General features: G+C 37.3%; 1 long non-coding RNA gene across 1 annotated transcript; it reads right to left on the bottom strand.

Annotated features, from left to right (window-relative positions):
* Window positions 1–19,989: 19,989 nt before the first annotated feature.
* LOC122008372 lies at window positions 19,990–22,330 on the bottom strand. The gene is made up of 4 exons (XR_006119273.1): window positions 21,498–22,330; window positions 21,104–21,407; window positions 20,689–20,788; window positions 19,990–20,047 (listed from the first exon to the last, which is right to left on the bottom strand). It is a non-coding gene; the product is annotated as an uncharacterized LOC122008372 (long non-coding RNA).
* Between the last annotated feature and the right edge of the window lie 1,828 nt (window positions 22,331–24,158).

The following is a 24,158-nucleotide window of genomic DNA, read 5'->3' as shown; positions in this document are numbered from 1 at the left end:
CTCCCGTCACCCATGTGCGGCCTTGCTTAGTAACTTGAATCTCTCTCGCGCAGCAGGCTATCACAAGGGACTCATAGAAAGTTGTCAAAAACGATTTATAGGTGCTACTACAAGGTCAATCATGGCACCCACGAGCTCAATCACAACTACCGCAAAGTCCATTGTGGTGGTGAAAGATGAAATTCATTGTATTGATATAATTATTTTCTAGATCAAAGTTAATCAGTTTGATTAAGTTTGAGAGGAGTTGAGTTTAAATTTTAATATTTGAATAATATATTATGGATAATATATTTGGAGAATATATTATGAAATATATGAGAAAGAAGTCAAGTAGATCATGGAGAACCAGTACTTGACAGGTAAAGTCCTAATTAGAGATTAGACAATGGTAAAGTCTTAAATTGGAAGTTAGGTAAGACAAATCCTAACTCAAGGGTTAGGTAAAGGGAAATCCAAGTGAGTTAAATAGAACCGTACGTTGCAAAGGAAAGTCCAAGTGAGTTAGGGAGGACTGTTTGCTGGCAAGGAAAGTCCAAGTGGATCAAGGAGGACCGCATATTAGCAAGGAAAGTCCTAATTGTGGTTAGGCAAAAGAAAGTCCAAATGGGTCAAAACGAACCGCATGTTGGCAAGGAAAGTCCAAGTGAGTTAAGCAGGACCACACATTGACAAGAAGAGTCCTAACTGCGACTAGACAAAGGAAAGTACAAATGAGTCAAAACGGATCGCACGTTGGCAAGGAAAGTCCAAATGAGTCAAAGTGGATCGCACCTTGGCAAGGAAAGTCCAAGTGGGTCAAGAAGGACCGTACGTTCCCAAGAAAAGTCCTAACTACAATTAGACAAGTAAGTTCAAGTGGATCAAGGAGGATTGCACGTTGGTAAAGAAAAGTCATAATTGTGGTTAAGCAAAGAGAAGTTCAAGTGGGTTAAGGGGGAGCACCTGCTGGCAAGGTTAAGTTGTAACTGTGGTTAGGTAAGAGAAAAATCTAAGTGAGTCAAGGAAGACTGCTCTTGTTGATCGGAAGTCTAATGAGAAGTTAACAAAATCCAAGTGGATCAAAATGTTGACCGAAAACATGGTGGAGAAATCCCAACATATCACAATTGGCCGAAGATTGGGCAAAGGAACCATAGACTTGGGTTAAGCAAGTTAGGGTTGGGCAATCAATCAAGTGATCGATTGAGAGCTACATCCGATTGATTGAGCGCATCTCTACGCGACGCGCGCGTAGTGAATCGATCAGGTGATCAATTCATTCTGAAGTCAATCAATTGAAGGGGGATTTCACGAAGCACAATGTTTTCTGTGCTGAATCAATTGAGAAAATGTTCGATCAATTGGGAGAAGTTCGCAAAGTGAATAGTAGGCTTCTAAATTGATCAGGTGATCGATTGAAGCCGAGTAATCGATTGAGAAGAGTTTTCATGAGAGCACAGAGACATTCTTGATCGATTGGACAATCGATCAAAAAGTGCTTAATCAATTAGGTAATCGATTGAGAGATGCGAAAAAGAGTCGTTGCAAGGTTTGGACGGCTGAAATCACTCGGATTTGACGTGACAATTGATTGGGGGTAAGGCCAATCGATTGGGAATCATAGATTGCGACATATAAGGGCGTTTGGTGAGATTCAAATGTATCTCTTTTTCTCCACTCTTCTCCACTGATTCTTGAGCTTTGGAAGACAAGTGTTGTTGCATTTTTCAACCGATCAAGAGACGTTTACAAGCTACAAGAGAGCAAGTAAGATTTTTATTTGTATTGTGTATTTTTTTTCTTGTTTGCATTGTATTTCTTGTATGTAAGTTTGTACGAGATTTCTACACCTCCGGACTGTTTCTGAGAAAGAGTATTTTCATAGTGGAGAGTGTACTCCATGTGGATTCTTGGATTAGTCACCACGTTGGGATGGATACCAAGTAAATCCGGATGTTAGCATTACTTTGAGGGCGTGTTTGGTTCAGGGTTATCATGGATAACCTTGGTTATCCGTGTATGGTTATCCATGATAACCGTGTTTGGTTCAAGATTTTTTTGGATTCCAGAGTTTTTCTCAATTCCTGCACGTCATCAAACGTCATCAATTTGGGCATCTTACCAAGAATCAGAAAACCTCCATCTACCTTGGTTTTTCTTGATTCCTGATGTTAAGCAAAAAACTATTCCACAATTACCCTCTAAACAGAGCATGATCGGAGCGAGATCGAAGCAAGCCGAGGAGCGGTCGTCAAGTTGGGCGGTGCCGGATCAACATCGAGGCAGTGTCGAGGAGCAGGAGCGGGAGTAGGCGGTGGGAGCAGGAGTGGGCGGCGAGAGCGAGTGACGGGAGCGAGAACGGGAGCAGGCGGTGGGAGCGAGAGCAGCCGGCGCGAGCAGGCATGACGACCGAAGGTGGCAGGAGTGGGGGGGGGTGGCGGCAGGCGGCTAGAGCTGTAGCGGGCGGTGGGAGCGGGAGTAGGCGGCGTGAGCTGGAGCAGGCGGCGCGAGCAAATCTAGAGAAAGAGGTAGAGGCGGCGCGAGCAAATCCGGAGGAAGAGGTAGAGGCGGCGCGAGCAAATCCGGAGGAAGAGGTAGAGGCGGCGCGAGCAAATCCGGAGGAAGAGGGAGATGCAGAGATTTTTTTTTCCCCAACTTTGTTATTTTAATTAAAATCTTATTAAATTAAGATAAATTAAATATATTTAATTAAAATCTAATCAAATTATATAAAATTTTCTAAAATAATAATAATAAATTAAAATTTTATCCAATTTTATTTATTTATATATATCACTATCAATAATAATATTAAAAAACGTAAAAAAATTTTAAAATGAAAAAAATAAAAAAACAACAATAACAACAACAACAACAACAACAATAATAATAATAATATTATTATTATTATTTATAGTTAGTTTTGTAACTAAGGGTAATATAGTACAATATTAAACTAGGTTATTAATTAAATCTTCAAACAAACAAGTTTTTGTTGCATTACCTAAATTGAACCAAACAACATTTTGTTATGTTTTATTTCCCATAACCTTGGTTATGTGATTACCTGGTAATCACATAACCAAGGTTATACATGATAACTTGAACCAAACGCACCCTGAGTATTTTCAGCTGCAACAAATCATTGAAGAAGCGATTGAAGTTAATCATCCCCTCTATCTTGCTGGGAACATTTATCATTCCAACGATCTCACACGATTGATCCCATAATCATATGTAAGGATATAAATGAGGACATTGTAATTGATTAGTATGAGGTGAATTTGTTTTCCTTAACTTTATCAAAATTTAAATTCTTACTCTAGAGTAGTGATTCTATCTCATACTATTTGATACTAATCAACTTAATTCTCTCCCGAGGACGACCGCAAAGTCCAACAAGGCGATTTGTGAGGTTGCTCATGCTATGTCCATCGCTAACTCGCTGATCGTCATATTACCTATTTTTTCTCCGTTTTTCTTCAACGTTGGATTTCTTTTCCTTATGCAATCCACACCTTGAAAATATAAAAAATTATTTTGGATATCAACTTATAAGGAAGGGTATTTTAATAATTTTAATAGAGAGACACATTATAAAAAAATATTTTCTTTAATTTTTTACCATTTATGTTCATTATTTTAAACCTAATTACTGTAGCTCCGATCGATTGCCATTGAAGCTGAAACACCGCAATAGCAAATCTAAATCTGCTACTGCAGCAACATGAAGTTTCTGTACTAAATCCTAAATTTTAATTTGAGGGTTTAGAGTTTAAAGTAATCTCTAGTACTGTAATAACCTACTTACTATAGTAGAAATCCTAATTATAATAGTAAACTCTAAAAATATCTCAAAACTTCAATTTCAAGTTTAGGATCCATTAATTAATTAATACATCCTATCAGTTGACTAATACTCTCATATTTCAATCTTGTCAAGTTGAATTTTCATCTTGGCTAGCATATAGTTGATCTCAATCTATCAGAATTTTCTTTGCTCAACATCATGTCAACTTTGACCTAACGAGACTTCTTGTTACCTAGCATCCGGTCAACCTTAACCTATCGGAACTTCTGTCATCACCAAGTGTCCGGTCTTTCATGATTCACTTAGACTTTCTGTCTCGTGTTAACTCCATGTTGGATTTCCGATTACCAAGTGTCTAGTCGTCCATGACCTATTTGAATTTTTCTCTTACCAACTTTTTGTTGGACTTCTGATCACGGATCACCAAGTGTTCAGTAACCGTGACCACTTGAAATTTCCTCTTGTCAACTTTTCATTGTACTTTCGATCACCAAGTGCTCGATCAACATTGACTCACTTAGACTTCTTGTCTTCATGCCAACTTTTTGTTGATCTTTCAATCACTAGGTGTCTTCGTGCCAACTTCCTGTTGATCTTTCAATCACCAGGTGTCCGGTCAAGCATGACCCATCTGGATTTTTCTTGCATCATGCCAACGCTACATTGGACTTTCGACATTGTTAAGTATCTGAACAACCTTGACCTACTTGATATCTTACTAACATATATTGATCAAATATTGAAACTTAAACTCGAATCAACCTGAGCTTAGTGAAATTGGTCAACTTTGACCTAAGATCGATTGCACCAATAATCTCTTCCTTTTTTATGTTTGACAATATGTCGAAGTTAGGCTAACTTATTAGTCCAACTTTTCTACTTATCCTTCTTCTCATGTCAAAGCATATATAAGGGTTTCCTAACTTAAACTCTATATTTTTCCCTTTTAACACACACTAAAAATATTTTCTCAAGATTATTTCATCTTAAAGTTCCAACATCACAATGGAGGGTTCTTACGTTTCATTGTCTCCAATGCTCAAGGTTGAGCATACACCCATCTTCCTTCTTCTCAATCCTTCAAATCTCCCCCTTTCATTTCCAATTCATGCTTTAAGGTGGACCTCCTCCTCAAAGCATGCTTCAAGTTTAATCATTGCACTAACAATGATTTGGAGTTCTAAACCTTTAGGAATTTCTAAAAAATTAAGTCTTGAGGTTAAAAGTTCAATCTTGAATCTAAATCTCCTTCTCAAATTCTCATTCTTCTCCTTTAACCATTTCTTTCTCGTTTTTATCGAAAAAAAATCATCTTTAAATGATTATCTAAGTGTAACAAAAGTTTAGAGATAGTTAAGATGCCTAAAAGTGAGCTTAGATGGCTTAAATAACTCAGTTTAACTAAAAATACAACTACCAATCGATTGGTAACTGACACGAATCGATTGATGACCTAAAAACCTGAATTTCTAATTTTTCAGACCGAGTTTCAAAAATGCATAAGTAATTCTATAATTTTAAAAAAAATATATAAAATTTAATGTAGACATTACTTATGTCAAATACTAATAGGAAAAAATAGGTTCCTATGAAAATAAAATTTATTTGTAAAGAATGGTTCAAAGTTGAAAACATTAATATTCACTTTAACTTTATATTTAACTAATTAATGGTGATTTTTATCAATAAATAGACTTCACAAAGGTTTTTCAAAATAATTTTGAAATAGTTTTCAAGTCTAATTTCTAACCATGATCTATGGGCATAATGCACATAACTTACACATTAGCTTTCCCCATGACTCGTCATGTAAAATCCATTTATTTTGATGAAACTTAGCTCAATTTTAATGCACCAAATTTGCTTCTTGAACTTAGTTCATCATCCTAATATTTCACTTATGTCTAATATATCTCAATACACACACAAGTTAATCTTATTGTTCTTGTGATATGTAAAGTTCAGTTTTCCTAAACTAAGGGATTATGCATCTCTAATTAGACATTTTGAATTTGATCATCCTAACTAGTATGTTAACTAATGTTATTGTCCTTAATTACAAGAATCAAAATAATACATGTAAATAATTATGACATTCATCAAATGCATACTATCAAAAGAAAGACTATCATTACATAATGATATGTATATGTATGACATGACATATATCAAATATCATGATAAGATGAAATATTTGTGTATGTCATGATATCATAGCATATGATAGGGAACACAAACATAATAATTGTAGCATAAAGTAAATACCTAGATTTTTCATCTAAGTGTCATCATTTAATCATTATGCTAAAAACTCGATTTAACATAAGTGGCATATCTCCCTCAAATGTGCTAAAAATTCTAACTTTGCACACTTTAAAATTTTATCCTATTTGTGCCAGTTCTATTAATCTCAAGACCTCAAATTCTTATTGACACACTATAGAAATCTTCCAAGATAAGATTCGAATTTTCATTTTTAAGATATCATAATACTTTGAAAATGCCCTAAAATATCAACTTCATTATAGTTGGGTTAACTTTCCTTCTAATTAGAGTTGATATACCCTATACTCATTTAGTGTGAAGATATTACACTCTTAGAACTCAATACTTATTTTAGCTCCTTGGGTCCATTAGGTACTTACTGTTGGCATAACGGAGGCCAACAAGAGGGGGGTGAATTACCTACAAAATAAAATTCAAACCCTTTCTCGATCTTTGACTTGATTAAATTAGCACAATTAAATTAGATAATGATAAAACTAAACAATTAAAGAAATGAAAGTAAGAGGATAATATATTTACTTGGTTACATCCTAGGTGGTTGTTAATCCAATACGTTGAAAAAAGCTCCACTAGAAAGTACTCCTTTATTGAAGGCAGAGTAGCCTCTTACACACTTTTAAGCTTACAAAAGACTAGGAAAATGAATACAGGATTTGTAGTTCAATTATTCTTTAATTCCTAACTCCAGGGGTCTTTTTATAGTCCTTGGAAAAAACTATTTGTTGCTCAGAGGTGCCTTCAAGTAGATCTAAGGCGCCTTCAATAAGACAAGTTTTATCTGCCGAAGATAAAACTTTATCTTCGGCTAACGGGTATTGAAGGCGCCATCAACAAGGTTGAAGGCGCCTTCCATAAGGCATTGAGGGTGCCTTTAAGCTTGTTGGAGGCGCCTTCCATAAGGCAAATCAGCCTCCAACTGGTCTTCTTCACGTAGGTGATGCTCCGGTTATCTGGAATTGAGTTCACTTGAACCCAACTCCGACCTTCTCCTCAAGCAAGCTTCCTCTCCGACTTCTTGTCCCTCAGAAGCTCCACACACATCCTTCTAATCTGTCGATGTACTCTTTCGCAGCTTCTCGTCCCTCAAATGTATCAAGCCTGTCGACTCGCTTCCTGTACCATTCTTCTCATTCGCTGTGTCTTCCACTCAACTTCTTATGCTCCTAAGTTTCTGCACACTTAAACACAAGACATTAAACACAGATAGGACCTAACTTAACTTAGTTGATCACATCAACACTACCACGGGATACTTACACTTATTAGGGATAACTTCCTTAGATACTTTCCTAATGACTTTTTTAGATTTCTTAAAAGCCTTAGGCATATTAGTCTCCTCAAGATCAACACTAGGTACCCTATAACCTTGACTTAATTCATAAACCTAGGATTAGTTCTATAATTATATAGAACTTTATGATATGAGGGAATATTGTCAACTTAGGTTTGTATCTCAAACCTTTCTTACCCTTAGATGATTTTTGCCCACCTAATCCTAGATTTTTCTTTTTGGGCCCTTTAACATCATTTGTCATTTTCTTTAGGGTATTCTCCAATTTAGCAAGTCTTGACCTTAAAACTTAATTCTCAATCCTTAAATCCGTAAATTTTGATTTTTCACTATTGCCTTATACATTTCTTTTTCTAGGCATACGTCTAAATTCTTTATGGTTCTTGCCTAAATTATTTTTACCTTCCTATCGTTAGAGTAAGTCATTTTAGCATGATATGATCTATGATTGTCTTTAGAAAGATCATGCATCCTATTTTTATGATAACAAGCTATAAGTTGATAAAATCTATTTCTAACATGTATTTTATCATGATGTGAAGGAATAATATTATTAAATGATACATTTGAAACTCCCCTTAAGTTTTAGCTTCCTCCCTTATTTTTATTTTGATGTTTTCCCTTTGGACATTTATTTTGGTAATGTCCTCTTAGGTTTCATGTGAAACACTTGTTGATGCAATTTCCCTAGGTCAAGGTTGACAAAGTTGACTAAGCTTGAATTGACTCAAGCTTGAGTCGTAATGTGCGAGTTTCGATGTTTGACAATTGATGAAGATTGTTTTGACAATGTATGGAGATTATAGGAGCAATCGTCTGTTTGGAGAGATTGGTCAAGGTTGATCATTTAAATGTGAAGAAGAGTTAATTAGGTCAAGGTTGATCAGATACTTAACTGAGAAGTCCAACGGGAAGGTTGGTAGAAGATGAAAATTCAAGTGGGTCAGTGTTGACTGGACACTTGGTGGGAAATCCTGGTGAGTAAAATTAGATGAAAGCACTAGTGAGTGAAGCTAAGCAGTAAGGAAATCCTGGTGAGTGAAGTCAGGTGAAAGTCCTAGTGAGTGAAGCTAAACAGCTGGAAATCCTAATAAGTGAAGCCAGGTGAAAGTTCTAATGAGTGAAGCTAGGCAATAAGGAAGTCTTGGTGAGTGAATCCGGGCATGTGGAAATCTAAGTGGGTTCAGGGTGACCGGACACCTGCTGTTTGGAAGTCTAAGTGGGTCATGAAGGACTGGACACTTGGTACAAATAAAAAAGTCCAAGTTGGTCAAAGGATTGACCGAACACTTGGTGACGAAGTCCCAGCAGGTCAAGGTTGACCGGATGTTGGGTTTGAGAACCTTAGACTTAAGTTAGGCAAGTTAGAGTTGGTCAAGTTGATTAGGAGATAAATTAAACCAGAGTCCAAACGATCAATTGATTGATTGGGAGAGTGCTGCAAGAAAAAGGGGCCAATTGATCAGCCGATCCATTTGGAGACATTCTCGCAAGCACAGAGAGTTTCCCAATCGATCAATCGATCCATTGGGCATCGCCAATCGATCAGCCGATCGATTGGGGTTGGATTTCTCATGAGGTTGTGAGGAAGCCTAAATCGATCGGTCAATCAATTTCGGGTGTTTCCAGCAAGAGCACAGAGGTGCTTTGAATTGATCGGTCGATCGATTCAAGCCTCCCCAATCGATCAATCGATCAATTGGGATATGCCCGTTGTACAGGTAGTGATCTTTGAACGGCTGGGATTGCACTGATCTGACATGACAATCGATTGGGAGCCCTAGGAACGTAAAGTATAAACCCGTTGGTGAGTTTTTTTCTCCGTAGATTTCTATCGATATTTTTCATCTAGCTCACATCTCTTCACACTAGTTCTTGGAGTCTCTTGGGGACAAGTGCTGCTGCACTTCCAGGGTTCAAGAGGCAATCTACATCAACAAGATCAAATAAGAAGAAGGTTTTATTTGTATTCTTGTGTATTTACTTCTTACATGTGTTGTATCTTATTGTGAGAGTCTTGTATGAGGTTTCTCCACCTCCGGTTATATCCGAGAAGGAGCTTCTTTCTTAGTGGAAAGTGCTCGTATGTGTAGATCTTTGGATTAGTCACCTCTTCTTGAGATGGATACCAAGTAAATCTACTTGTTAGCATTAGAGAGGTTAGCTTTGAGTTTATTCTGTTGCACATCACCATCTATTAATCAAGTGAACGAGAGCGATGAGCTATTCAACCTCCTCTCCCCTAGCTCTGAAGTGACCCAACAACACTTAATGTGCTCCTTACCTTTATGTATCAAGGTTTCCCTCCTTTAGCTTCTCCCTCACCTTAGATGTAAACTTAGTCTTTTTCTTTATCAATTTAGGATGTTTGCTCTTATAGTGTCATTTTCCCCTATACTTGAAGCACATTATAAGATCTTTATCTTTATGAATTGAGCTCGTTATACCTTCAAACGTAGAGGTGTCACATTCTTTTTCCTCATTGGCTCTAGAAGTTGAGGGTTTTTCTTATTTTCGTGTCAATTAGCTCTCCCCCTCAATCCTTGAGGTAGATGTTTTTCGTCTTCCATTTCAAATGTTGAGCACATCTCAAGCTTCGAGTCATCGTGCTCTAGTGTTAATGAATCTCCCTCTTTGGGCTCATCTTCACTTTGTGGCGACAATGAATTTTTATGGAGCTTGGCCAACTTGCTTTATAGTTCCTTGGCATCTTGGTATATACGTATCTTACACAAAATATTATTAGGCAACAAATTGACCAATATTTTGTTGGTGCGGGAAGCATCCGACGATTGAACTCGTGTTTTGATAATGGCAAAGAATTCAAAGTTAAGTTGTTTTGTAGTCTAATAAGTCTACTTGAGGATTTCAGGAAAGTCCTAGCTGCGGTTAGGCAAAGGGAAAAACCCTAGGAGGTGGTAATCCTAGGTCATAGGGGGTGGTAACTCTATGTGGAAAGTCTTGGTAGGTCGATGTCTTCAGGCAAAAGTCCTAGGGGATGGAAACCCTAGGTGGAAAGTCCTGGTGTCGCGAACCAGGTGAAAGACTGGACTAGCCGAGAAGCGGATGTCCAGCAGAAAATCCGGAAGCATCGAGTGCTGAGCAAAAGTCCAGTCGATCTGGAGGATCGACTGGCAACAGGTAAATCTCCTGAGTGGAGTAGGTGAGGACGCATTCCCCGAAGAGGGAACAGTAGGCGTCGGGTCGACCTAGGGTTTCCGGTTGGAAACCCGAAGTCAGACTCGGACAGTCCGGAGACTCTCTATACTTCATTTATCATGTTTATTGTGCTAACTTTGTGTTGCAGGATAGTGTTTGGGACTAACGGATCCTGCAGGAGCAAAGGAGCAACCTAAAGCCTCGGATGAACAGTGTTCGAGGCGCCTCCATGGAGCTTGGAGGCGCCTCGGGTGCAAAAGCTGAGCTGGCTGCGAAGCACCACTGGAGGCGCCTTGAAGCAGGCAGAAGGCGCCTTGGAAGGCGCCTTGAGAGGGCTATAAGGCGCCTTGAGAGGATGAAGTTCGACCAGTTCAGGTTTTATCCATACGGAAGACCAGGCAGCATGGAGGCGCCTTGAACACCCTTTATAAGGGGGTTTCGACCAGCACTTCAGATCAACGCATTCCAAGTCTTCTCTCTTCAACGTGCTGCTCCGAAAGACGCCCGGAAGTGCTGCTACAAGTCTCCGACGACCCGAAGCTCCAAAATTCTACTCTTGTCGTCGGTATAACTAGTTTTTTCATTTACTTGTACTTCATCTTGTAATCCTTTTATCGAGCTTATAGTTGTTGCCCACCGGAAGCGATCAAGGATCGCGGGCCTTTGAGTAGGAGTCGATCAAGGCTCCGAACGAAGTAAAAATCCTCCTGTCTCTGTGTGCTTGTTTTGTTTTATTCCGCTGCTTAATTACTCCGATAATTCTTACGATTCCGATAATCGAACAAAATAGTCACGAGCGCTATTCACCCCCCCTCTAGCGCGGTCTCGATCCAACAATTGGTATCAGAGCGGGGTCATCTTGAATCAGTGCAACCACTATTCAAGTCAATTTTTTTTCGTGATTTTGTTCGGAGTCGATTAGAATTTAGCCTCATAGCTATATTCTAATTTTTTGTTTTTTCTCGAATCAACTTTCTGCTCAAAGTTGGTCAATACCACTTGAGCTTGTCATTTTTTTTTACTTCCTCCCACACTACTAATCCAAGACTCAGTCTTGGAATATATCTTGTTGTTTCTATTTTTTTAGATCTAAATGGCCCAACAAGAAGGATATAGCACCGTTCGTCCCCCACTATTTTCCGGAGAAGACTTCGGATATTGGAAGGGGCGAATGGAGATATATCTAAAGATCCAGTTCGACACCTGGATGATAGTTAAAACAGGACTGCAACTACCAACTGGTACAGACGGTAAGCCTACATCCTGTGAGAACTGGGAGCCAGCATTTATCAAAAAGGTGGAAGCCGACGCCAAAGCCACCTGCACCATCCAGTGCGGTCTTACCAAATAAGAGCTCAACAGAGTCGGTCCATTCTCCTCCGCAAAGGAACTATGGGAGAAACTGATCGAACTTCATGAGGGCACCTCGGAAACCAAGGTAAGTAAGCGTGATTTGTTACTTAATAAACTATACAATTTGAAAATGCAGGAAGGCAAGACGGCAAGTTCTTTACACGCTCGAATTCAAGATATCCTGAATTCCCTTCATGGAATCGGACAGAAGATAGAAAACAGAGATATAATAAGGTATGCTCTTAATTCATTTCCTAGGAGTACATTGTGGGCATCAATGGTAGATGCCTACAAAGTCTCTAAGGATTTATCTTCCTTAAAATTAGACGAACTATTTAGTGAATTTGAACTCCATGAACAAACTAATGCACAGCCATCCGAGAAGGGTATTGCTTTGGTTGTAGGTACGAGTCGAACACGGGAATCGAGAGTACGGCGAAAAATTGAATCGGAATCAGAAGACGAACCCGACTCAGAAGATTCAGAAGATGAACTGACCAGCGAACTAGTGAATCTCGTGAAGAAGCTCTACAAAAAGAAAAAGGGCTTCAACAAGAAAGATCTAAAGAAGGCAGTTCAATCCAAGGAGGCCCAACAGAACTCAAAGGTGAAGTTCGAAGTCACTTGCTACGGGTGCAACCAGAAGGAGCATATAAAAGCCAAGTGCCCCAACCAAAAGGAAGCCAAGAAGCAAAGAAGAAAGAAGGCCCTAAAGGCAACCTGGGACGAATCTTCTTCTGAGGACGAAGACGACGAACTCGACCAAACGAGTTTACTCGCATTAATGGCCCGGGACCAGATCATCGAATCCGAGAGCGAATCAGAAGCCGACTCCGAGCAAAGCCACGGATCTGCATCCGTTTCCGAATGGCCAGACTCCGCTGTAAGTATTCCTAGGCTTAATAATTTAGTCAATTATTTACTTCGCAAATTAGCCAAATCAAATCTGAAAATAAAATCACTTCTAAAGGAAGTAGCCATTCTTAAAGGAGTAACCAAATACTTACCTGATCAAGTTCAAACTAAAGATTCAACTCAAGTTCAACAACTTGAGGAAGAAAATTCAAGTTTAAAAAATCAGGTAAAAGACTTAAAAAATACCTTAGAACGGTTTTCTTTGGACTCCAAGAATCTGGACCTAATTCTTGGGACACAAAGAGCCGTCTACAATAGAACTGGGCTAGGATATAAAAGTAAAAAGAAATATAAATCTTATTTATCCCTAATAAACAAACAAAGTAGTAAATCAGTCCAAGCATGGGTCCCCAAGTCTAAATTGATCAATCAAGTTGGACTTGGCCAATACTGGGTTCCGAAGGATCAAATATACTACCTCAACAGACCATATCGAGGCCGTGATCCAGGGAAAGCTAAAATGAAAACGATCTTAAAATTATAAATTCTAAATTCGAAATTAAATTTAAAATTCAAAATTAAATTATAAATTATAAATTCAAAATTCGAAATTAAATTAAAAATTCAAAATTAAATTCTAAATTCTAAATTCAAAATTCAAAATTAAATTATAAATTCAAAATTAAATTATAAATTCTAAATTCTAAATTCTAAATTTGAAATTAAATTAAAAATTCAAAATTATAAATTCAAAATTCAAAATTTGAAATTAAAAATTCAAAATTAAATTATAAATTCAAAATTAGATGGAGGATCCAAACTAGCTGACACCTCCAACTGAACTACCCGACAGGGTAACTGAACCTAATCTACCCGACTAACATTGATATTAATATACATAAAAACATCTAAATTTTTAAAATAAAATTTGATTTAACTCTAAAAACCCACAAAACCCTATATTTAGGTCAACCCGGGTCAACCGGAACCCAACCCGACCCAACCTGAAATTTTTCAACCCAAAAATCCTCCAACCTAAACCTGACCCGAACCCGAAAATGCCCAACCCGAACATAATTTTTTTTGGATCAACTCGATTAGGTCGTCGGAAGATATGGCTTCGACCTGGTGCATTTGGCCAAGTGGAACTGACCGAAGCTACCCTTAAATGAATCCTAACTAGTTAGACCAAGAATTAGTATTAAGTTCAATGGGGAGAACTATTTGGAAAACCTCGAAGGCATGATTACTTTAATGAGTTCCTTGTGACTCACCATAGCCCAGAAGTTTATTCAAAGAATGCCTACTTGTTGAACCCAAAGCTAAACCTGAATCTAACACAAAGTTAAATCTTACCCTAAAAATCAACCATAATTCATCTCACAAAAATTACAGGATTCCCTGATTGAAAATTTAGATCGGGTGAGATGACTAAGAAATTAAAAATTATTTTGAAAACTTAAATTTCAAAATTATTTTAAAAACTTAAATTTCAAAATTATTTTAAAAACTTAAATTTCAAAATTATTTTAAAAAATTATATTTCAAAATTATTTTAAAAAACTTAAATTTCAAAAACTTAAATTTCAAAATTATTTTAAAAACTTAAATTTCAAAATTATTTTAAAAACTTAAATTTCAAAATTATTTAAAAAAAAAAACTTAAATTTCAAAATTATTTTAAAAACAAACTTAAATTTCAAAATTATTTTAAAAACTTAAATTTCAAAATTATTTTAAAAAAACTTAAATTTCAAAATTATTTTAAAAACTTAAATTTCAAAATTATTTTAAAAACTTAAATTTCAAAATTATTAAAAAAAAAAAACTTAAATTTCAAAATTATTTTAAAAAAACATAAATTTCAAAATTATTTTAAAAACTTAAATTTCAAAATTATTTTAAAAACTTATATTTCAAAATGATTTTAAAATTTAAATTTCAAAATTATTTTAAAAACTTAAATTTCAAAATTATTTTAAAAACTTATATTTCAAAATGATTTTAAAAACTTAAATTTCAAAATTATTTTAAAAACTTTATCCTGATCAAAATTATATCATAGGCTTAAGTACTTGCTGAATTACCTAGAAAATCTTAGGAGTCTACTTCAATTAAGCTATCTTTAAATCCATTAAGAACCAATTCAAACTACTTCATGTGTAGGAATTGGAACAATGGATGTTGGATAGTGGATGCTCTAGACATATGACTGGAGATAGATTGAAGTTTACTAAACTCAAGTACAAGAAGTTAGGATTAGTTGCATTCGGCAACGACGGTAAACTTAAAGTAATCGGAAAAGGTAATATTGAACTTAGTTCCGATTTCATTATTCGAAATGTCTTATTGGTTGAAAATTTTAATTTACTAAGTATAAGTCAATTATGTGACAGCGGATATCTAGTCAATTTTGACAAATCTGGATGTTTAGTTAAAAACATCGAAAACCCTGAAATTAGGCTTAAGGGACTTAAGAAGAATAACATCTACACAATTGACTTATCATTATTCTCAATAAAGTGTCTATTGACACAACAAGAGGAAACTCAACTGTGGCACAGAAGGCTGGGTCACACTCACACCAGACTCATTTCAAAAATGAGTCACAATGGTCTAGTTAGAGGTTTGCCCAAATTAAAATTCATTGAAAACTCAATCTGTGATGCGTGTCAAAAAGGGAAACAAACCAAGTCAATCCACAAATCAACCAATCTAGAAAGAACCAACACCATACTCGAGCTCCTTCATATTGACCTATTTGACTCACATGGAGCCAAGTCACTAAGCAAGAACCAATATTGCTTAGTAATAATTGATGACTACTCCAGGTACACATGGGTAAAATTCCTAAAAACAAAAGATGAAACCTACGAAATATTTAGTAATTTTTGCAAATTAACGGAAAATGAAAAAGATACTAAAATTAAAAGAATAAGAAGTGATCACGGGGGAGAATTTGAAAATCATAGGTTTACCGAATTTTGTAAAATAAATGGATACCAACATGAATTTTCATGCCCTAGAACCCCCCAACAAAATGGACTAGTAGAACGTAAAAATAGAACACTACAAGAAGCCGCTAGGACAATGTTAAATGAATATAAGTTAAGTCATCAATGGCTGAAGCAATAAATACGACAAATTATATTCAAAACAGAATTTTAATAAACAAATATCACAATAAAACACCGTATGAACTCTACTATCATAAAATTCCCAACCTAAACTATTTAAAAGTATTTGGTTGTAAGGTTCACATTTTAAATATTAAAGATTACTTAGGAAAATTTACACCCAAGTCTAACCAAGGAATATTTTTAGGATACTCCTCAACCAGTAGAGCCTTTAGAGTTTATAATCAACACACCTTGAACGTTGAAGAAACAACTAATGTAATATTTGATGAAGAAAACAATTTACCTAATATAATTAACAATGTTGACATTCATCCAAAAGCTGTAGAAGATGATGAAATCCAACCTAATCTTAATGAGGTAGAAGAACCAGTACCTGAACCACAACCAAGACCAACTAGAGTAAGTACTTCTCACCCACCTGACCAAATTCTGGGTGACCCAAACCTAGGAGTCAGAACTAGATCATCCCATAGAAACCTTAGTCAGATTGCCCTCATTTCTAAAATTGAACCTAAAACTATAGATGAAGCTCTTCCTGACCCAGACTGGACCATTGTAATGCAATAAGAATTAGCACAATTTGAGAGAAACCAAGTCTGGGACCTTGTACCTAAACCCATAGATAAATCAATAATAGACACCAAATGGGTTTTTAGGAACAAGTTGGATGATCATGGTGAAATAATAAGAAACAAAACTAGGCTAGTAGCCAAAGGGTTTAGTCAAGTCGAAGGCTTAGACTATGATGAAACCTATGCTCCGGTAGCTAGACTCGAGTCCATTAGGATGTTATTAGCCTATGCAGCAAATAAAGGGTTCAAATTGTACCAAATGGACGTTAAGTCAGCCTTCTTAAATGGTTTTATCAAGGAAGAGGTCTACGTAAGCCAACCTTCAGGGTTTGAAGACATAGACTATCCTAACCATGTATTTAAATTAAAAAAGGCATTATATGGACTAAAACAAGCCCCTAGAGCATGGTATGAAAGATTATCTAATTACTTAATTTCCAAAGACTTTAACCAAGGACAAATCGATCCGACCTTGTTCGTAAAAACTATAGAAAAAGACATCTTTATAGCCCAAATCTATGTTGACGACATAATCTTTGGTTCAACTAATTCAAAATTTTTGAAAGAATTTGTTAAATTAATGGAAAGTGAATTTGAAATGAGCATAGTTGGGGAACTCAACTTTTTCTCAGGCTTACAAATAAAACAAACCAAAGATGGAATCTACATTTATCAAACTGAATATGCTAAGGAGTTAATCAAAAAATTCAGCATGAAAAATTCAAAAATTATAAATACTCCAATGGCAACCAACATAAATATTGACTCTGACCCTGAAGGAAAACCTGTAAACCCAAAATACTATAGGAGTGTCATAGGTAGTTTACTTTATCTAACTGTAAGTCGACCTGACATACTGTTTGCAGTAGGTATGTGTGCAAGATACCAATCATGTGCAAAAGAGTCACACCTAACATATGTTAAAAGAATACTTAGGTATATTAAAGGAACTCTAAATGTAGGACTTTGGTATCCAAGAACTTGCACCTTTGACCTTTATGGGTATTCTGATTCAGATTATGCTGGGTGCAAGTTAGATAGGAAAAGTACAAGTGGTAGTTGCCAAATTCTAGGTCAGTGCCTAGTAAGTTGGTCAAGCAGAAAGCAACATTGTGTTGCTTTATCCACTACAGAAGCTAAATACATAGCTCTAGGAGAATGTGCATCTCAATTGTTATGGATGATGCATACACTAAAAGACTATCAACTATACTATAAAAATACTAAAATCTTTATTGATAATATCAACTCGATTAATCTGACCAAAAATCCTATTCACCATTCTAGGACCAAACATATAGAGGTAAAACACCACTTTGTAAGGGATCATGTAGCTAAAGGTGAAATTGCACTCAACCATGTTGAGTGCAAATCAAACCTAGCTGACATCTTTACAAAACCCTTACCTGAACTTGAGTTCAGTGGACTTAGAAGGCAAATAGGTATGTGTTGGGTAGAGTAGACATCTTACCATTATTTCTTTTATTTTTTTCAAATTCTAGGAAAACCAGCTTTCAAAACTCCAATTTTTGTTAGTTTTTCAAAATTTTGGAATTAGCCTAGGCTTCTCCCCTAAAAATCATGTTCCCCTAGAATTAAGCCAGAGCATCTCACAAACACCTAGGTTTACCTTGATTGTAATTGAAAAACATAGAACGACGTGAGATGCATAGGGTATAGCCTGGACTCAAGAATGCTTATATCTGTGCATCAATATGAGTCTGGGCATTAAATATGCAATAAACATTAATCAAGTTAAGTTCTCCAGCTCTAGTCAAGACTATCTGGACCAAAATAACTTAACTTGACTAACCTAGTGAAAGCTATTATCCTGTAGACAATCAGCAAGTAACTAAAGGTTAGACAATTGGCAAAGGCTACTCAATTTTCTAGTTAAGAATATTTTGATCTTTATGGCTCTGATACCTAGTAAATCAATCTAGTGAACATGACTTGTGCTTGGACTTAAGGACCAACTGAACTTGAATGAATAACCTTGTCCTAAAACTTAAAATATTTAAGCTAAGTTCCAATTGACCTTAACTTTCAAACCCTGTTGAACTTGGCTAACCTGTTAACCTTAGTAAAATCCTGTACAATTTTTTCAAAACTTAACTCAAAGAGATACACTCCCCAACAGTTAAAATCTAGTCAATCAAATTATTACCCATTTTTGATATATGGCAAAGGGGGAGAGTAGCAAACTATAAAATAAAATTCAAATTAATAGTTAAAGGGGAGCAAAAGTTAAGGGGGAACAAAAGTTAAGGGGGAACAAAAGTTAAGGGGGAGCAAATCGAGCAAATTTGCTTTAGTTATTTTGTTCATCTATACTTAGCAAATTTGCCGGTGTTAAAAATGTCTATCTATTCGTTCGTTTACTTAACTTTGAATTCGAGTTGCCATAATCAAAAAGGGAGAGATTGTTGGTGTGGGAAGCATCCGACGATCGAACTCGTGTTTTGATAATGGCAAAGAATTCAAAGTTAAGTTGTTTTGTAGTCTAACAAGTCTACTTGAGAATTTCAGGAAAGTCCTAGCTGCGGTTAGGCAAAGGGAAAAACCCTAGGAGGTGGTAATCCTAGGTCATAGGGGGTGGTAACCCTATGCGGAAAGTCTTGGTAGGTCGATATCTTCAGGCAAAAGTCCTAGGGGATGGAAACCCTAGGTGGAAAGTCCTGGTGTCGCGAACCAGGTGAAAGACTGGACTAGCCGGGAAGCGGATGTCCAGCAGAAAGTCCGGAAGCATCGAGTGTTGAGCAAAAGTCCAGTCGATCTGGAGGATCGACTGGCAACAGGTAAATCTCCTGAGTGGAGTAGGTGAGGACGCGTTCCCCGAAGAGGGAACAGTAGGCGTCGGGTCGACCTAGGGTTTCCGGTTGGAAACCCGAAGTCAGACTCGGACAGTCCGGAGATTGTCTATACTTCATTTATCATGTTTATTGTGCTAACTTTGTGTTGCAGGATACATTACAAGAAAAAAGCTAATAGACAACGCTTTTAAAGCGTTGTCTTTGTGCCTGAAAAAGCGTTGTTAAAGGCACTGTTGTTAAAAGTCTGCTCAACGACAATGCTTTTAAAGTGTTGTCGTTTGTAGCGAAGACAACGCTTTAAAAGCGTTGTGTATTTTTTGCAAAAATATCATCTTTGCAACGTTTTAAAAGCGTTGTTGTTTTTGGCAAAGACAACACTTGTGCAACGCTTTAAAAGCGTTGTCTTTTTAAAATAAAATTAAAAAAAATCTATTTACAAAATCATTTTTTTATATTTACAAAATTATTAATTTTCTTTCACCATGTCTAGATTTGAATTTGACATATAAAATAACAATAATTAGCTCAACTAATAATTTCAAACTCGTACCAAAACAATAGAATTCAATTACAAAGTATTAGTATTTACAGGAGAATTCAACTATACACAAAGACTAAATAGTTCTGTTTCAAAGTAGATAGTGACATTCGAATTTAAAACAAAAAAAGCACAAAATAGCTAGTCGGCCTCGAAGACAACGATCTACATGCTTACTTCTACTAGATATACTGATCAAAAAGGATTGTCGGCTTGAGACTGGGACAAAACACCTACCATTGTATATCTGCCACAGAAAATAATACCATCAGTATTATGCAAAAGAAATTCACTCTTAAAGTTGAAAACAAAAGTCACAGTTCACACCATACAGCAATGAGAAAATTTGGATAGACAGAAAAAAGAAATGGATCTTTGGCAGGTAAATTAGTGCGTAAGAAAAAAGGCAACCAAAGTCACACATGATTCTATACATAGAACCTAGAATGATATCTTAGATTGATTTTATATTTTACTGGCTACATTTCTTTAACAGGCATATTAATGCTATAAATCACATAGATATATTCTTCTCGTATTACTGAAATTCCTTCTCATTGTCAAATGTTTGACAAGATAATAAGTAGTCCTTGTCTACTGAAAAAGCAATAGTAAGATACATCTAAGGGGAAAAAAAGTATTGAAGTATCGGAAAATCCTAATAAGATTTACAAGCATGGTTTGAAATTTCATGCTGAGATGTCCACTCATAACTTTATATTAGCTCAGTGGGTATTGTCCACTCATAACTCTCATCAAAAGCCATTGAAAATAAAGAAAAATGGAAAGACATATGAAAAGAAAGATAATCTGCTGAAAATTGCATAAGTGACACGGAAGTTTGTCTGATGAAAACAAAAAACAGAATTATCTAGAAAGGAAACTCACATCCAAAATTGTATCTGCTCCAAATTCCTGTCTCCACTAAAGCATATCTGCCTACATAAGAGTTGCTTTCTCACGATCAAATTTTCTAGCTTTCAGAAACCTGCAACATGTAAAAGCTCACCCATGATCATTGTGGAAGTGCTGGAGACAGTAGCTACCAAGAGAAAATTCAAGTTACAGATACAAATGAATATGCTCATAAAATGAAGCACAAATTACATTAAACCAAAAAAAAAAAGATTCCAATTGGTTTGATATGTATTTTACAAGGCCATTAGTGGAAATACTCATAGGTCGTTTACTTCATTGTGATAAAATCCGCAGTTAAGCATACAGATCCACACATAAGGTTTTCAAAATAAACACTATAGCAAATAGCAAAAGATTACACATCTCTCCTCTTCCAAAATTCTACCTGAGCAGCATGTGATAGTCGTCATGTTTATCAGGCAATAAGTCCCTAGAAATTAGCCCCTTGCGGAATGTGTATACTTCGTGCTCCTCTTCCAAATCCCTATCATTCTCGATTGAAACAGAAGAAGTCCTATTAACATCTCTCCTCTTCCCTCGCTTCTTGAGAGAATGTGTGAACTTAGAAGAAGCACTCAGTGCCTTTTTCTTTAAAGCTCCAATACTTAATCTTCGTCTTTCATCCTCAGAGTTCTCCGCATCGGATCTTCTTTCTTTTCTATCTTCCCAACTATGAGACACCTCAAGCCCTTTGACACAACAAAGTCAAATAATATAAAACTCCAGCATCAGTTCGTAATACCAAAGAAATGGATTGACCTGAGCTAGAGAAACCATACCGTATCAAGCTAGTGGATGGAATGTTGGCTGTATCAAGCTTTGGAACATTGAAACCTTTTCTTGTTGCCATCCTCTGTGCAAGCCCTCCAAATGAGCTTGATTTAGAGTCACCAAACAACTTCGGTTGAGGCGAGAGGCAATTAATGGAATTGGCTCCAACCTCACCTTCTGTTTTTGAGCTCACACCCGCCGTTTGGTTTCTAGGGTTCCATGAAAGCCCCAAATTTCCATTCTCTACCAAGAAAGCTGGTAACGATCTAGAGCCAAAATCTTCAGTCGAAGAGCTTGACAATAGGGTTCTCGAGCTTGGATTTGGAGGAAGCCAGCTACAGATCATGCCGCTGTCATTTTCCATCTCAACCATTATCTATTCAGCTTTCATCCTGATTCAGCTGAAACTGGGGCGACGAGGAGGTACTGCACGACCACCTGTTGGAGGTCGAACTGGGCATTCTTGGGCTTGAGGATGAGGACGATGACGAGAGCGACGGCGATGGCGAGGAGGGCGAGGAAGGTGAGGAGTAGGAAGAGGCAACAGCAACAACCCTTGAAGGAGGCGGCGGAGGAAGAGGAGGAAGGGGTGGCGATGGGCGTACCGAGGTAGTGGCGCTGCCTCCGAGGGTCGGGCGGAGGGTGTGGGCGCTGGTGGTGGCCGCCGTTGGGAAGGTTGTTGGGCGTCGTCATCGCCGGCGAAATCCACCACCGCACTTCCCGATTCCTGAGAGGGGTCTGTGCGGTAGTGGAGAGAAGAAAGAGCTGCTGGGTGAGGAAGAAGAGACGGCTGGCGGTGGGAGGTCGCGTGCCCTAGCCGCGCGAGAGGCGATGTCGCGAACAGAAAGGAATCACCAGCACTTGTCGTAAGGAAACGAAGTTTTCTCCTCCTTTAATCTGGATCGTCCATATTGTGATGAAGATGGATGAAGATCCAGCCGTCAGATCTTGAGATAAGTGGTCCAGATCACTTAAGATTGAGATGATAACTTGACAGTAGACAACGCTTTTTAAAAATCGTTATCATAGACACTACAAAAAAGACTAATAGACAACGCTTTTTACAAAACGTTGTATTTGACCCATAAAAATCATTAATAGACAACGGTTTTAAGAAAAGCGTTGTCTATTAATAAGAAAATAATGAAATAGACAACGCTTTTCACTAAAAGCGTTGTTAAAAAAAAATAGACAACACTTTTTAAAAAAAGTGTTGTCGTTTAAGTGTTGTAGAATCCCAATTTTCTTGTAGTGATAGTGTTTGGGACTAACGGATCCTGCAGGAGCAAAGGAGCAACCTAAAACCTCGGATGAACAGTGTCCGAGGCGCCTCCATAGAGCTTGGAGGCGCCTCGGGTGCAAAAGCTGAGCTGGTTGCGAAGCACCACTGGAGGCCCCTTGAAGCAGGCAGAAGGCGCCTTGAGAGGGCTATAAGGCGCCTTGAGAGGATGAAGTTCGATCAGTTCAGGTTTTATTCATACGGAAGACCAGGCAGCATGGAGGCGCCTTGAACAGCCTTCAAGGCGCCTTGAACACCCTTTATAAGGGGGTTTCGACCAGCACTTCAGATCAACGCATTCCAAGTCTTCTCTCTTCAACGTGCTGCTCCGAAAGACGCCCGGAAGTGCTGCTACAAGTCTCCGACGACCCGAAGCTCCAAAATTCTACTCTTGTCGTCGGTATAACTAGTGTTTCCATTTACTTGTACTTCATCTTGTAATCCTTTTATTGAGCTTATAGTTGTTGCCCACCGGAAGCGATCAAGGATCGCGGGCCTTCGAGTAGGAGTCGATCAAGGCTCCGAACGAAGTAAAAATCCTCCTGTCTCTGTGTGCTTGTTTTGTTTTATTCCGCTGCTTAATTACTCCGATAATTCTTACGATTCCGATAATCGAACAAAATAGCCACGAGCGCTATTCCCCCCCCCCCCCCCCCTCTAGCGCGGTCTCGATCCAACATATTTTGGTTACCTTATCATGAGCCTAGGATCTCTTGACTTACTCTTCGGTCCATTTCTTTTTCTTAAAGAGTTTTCCTTTGCTATCCATTGAGACATTAAATTCCTTAATTAGAGCAAGCCATTGTTGTATAAAGAAAGTCATTTCTCTATCCATTATAAGGAAATTTTCCATTCTTACCTTCCATAAAGCAAACCCTCCTAATTTGAAAGACGGAGGTACTCATATGTCATATTTAAATCCATCCCAAGGATCTATTTGAAGTCAAACCCCTTTAATGATTGATCCTTTGACTTGTTGATATTGTAAGGCTCACAATTTCACCTTCTTCTTCCTCCTTTAGCTCTTTGCTCCTTCCGGCGATTAGTCCAGTGAAGAGCGATCTTGTTTTAATACCACTTGTTAGGACTCATACGAGCTTTAGGGAGGTGAATAGCTCTAAATGCTTCGTCTCGATCTTGTGTTTTTTGTTTGAATGCATAGTGGAAACCTTGAATCAAACTTGACTCCACATGCACTATACTTGAATTTTACTTGGTATCTGCCTCCTTAAGATGACTAATCCAAGGGTTCACTCATCGCTCACAACTTCCACTAAGAACTTCCTCCTTATTGAAAAATTTCTAAAGACAGAAAAGCCTCTTATAAGCTTGAGCACAAGAATATAACAGGAAACAAGAATACAAAGATAAATGAAATCGAAAATGACAT

Source organism: Zingiber officinale, chromosome 8A, assembly GCF_018446385.1.
Source record: "Zingiber officinale cultivar Zhangliang chromosome 8A, Zo_v1.1, whole genome shotgun sequence".
NCBI classification, from domain to species: Eukaryota; Viridiplantae; Streptophyta; class Magnoliopsida; order Zingiberales; family Zingiberaceae; genus Zingiber; species Zingiber officinale.
This window is presented reverse-complemented; position numbering and strand designations above follow the sequence as displayed.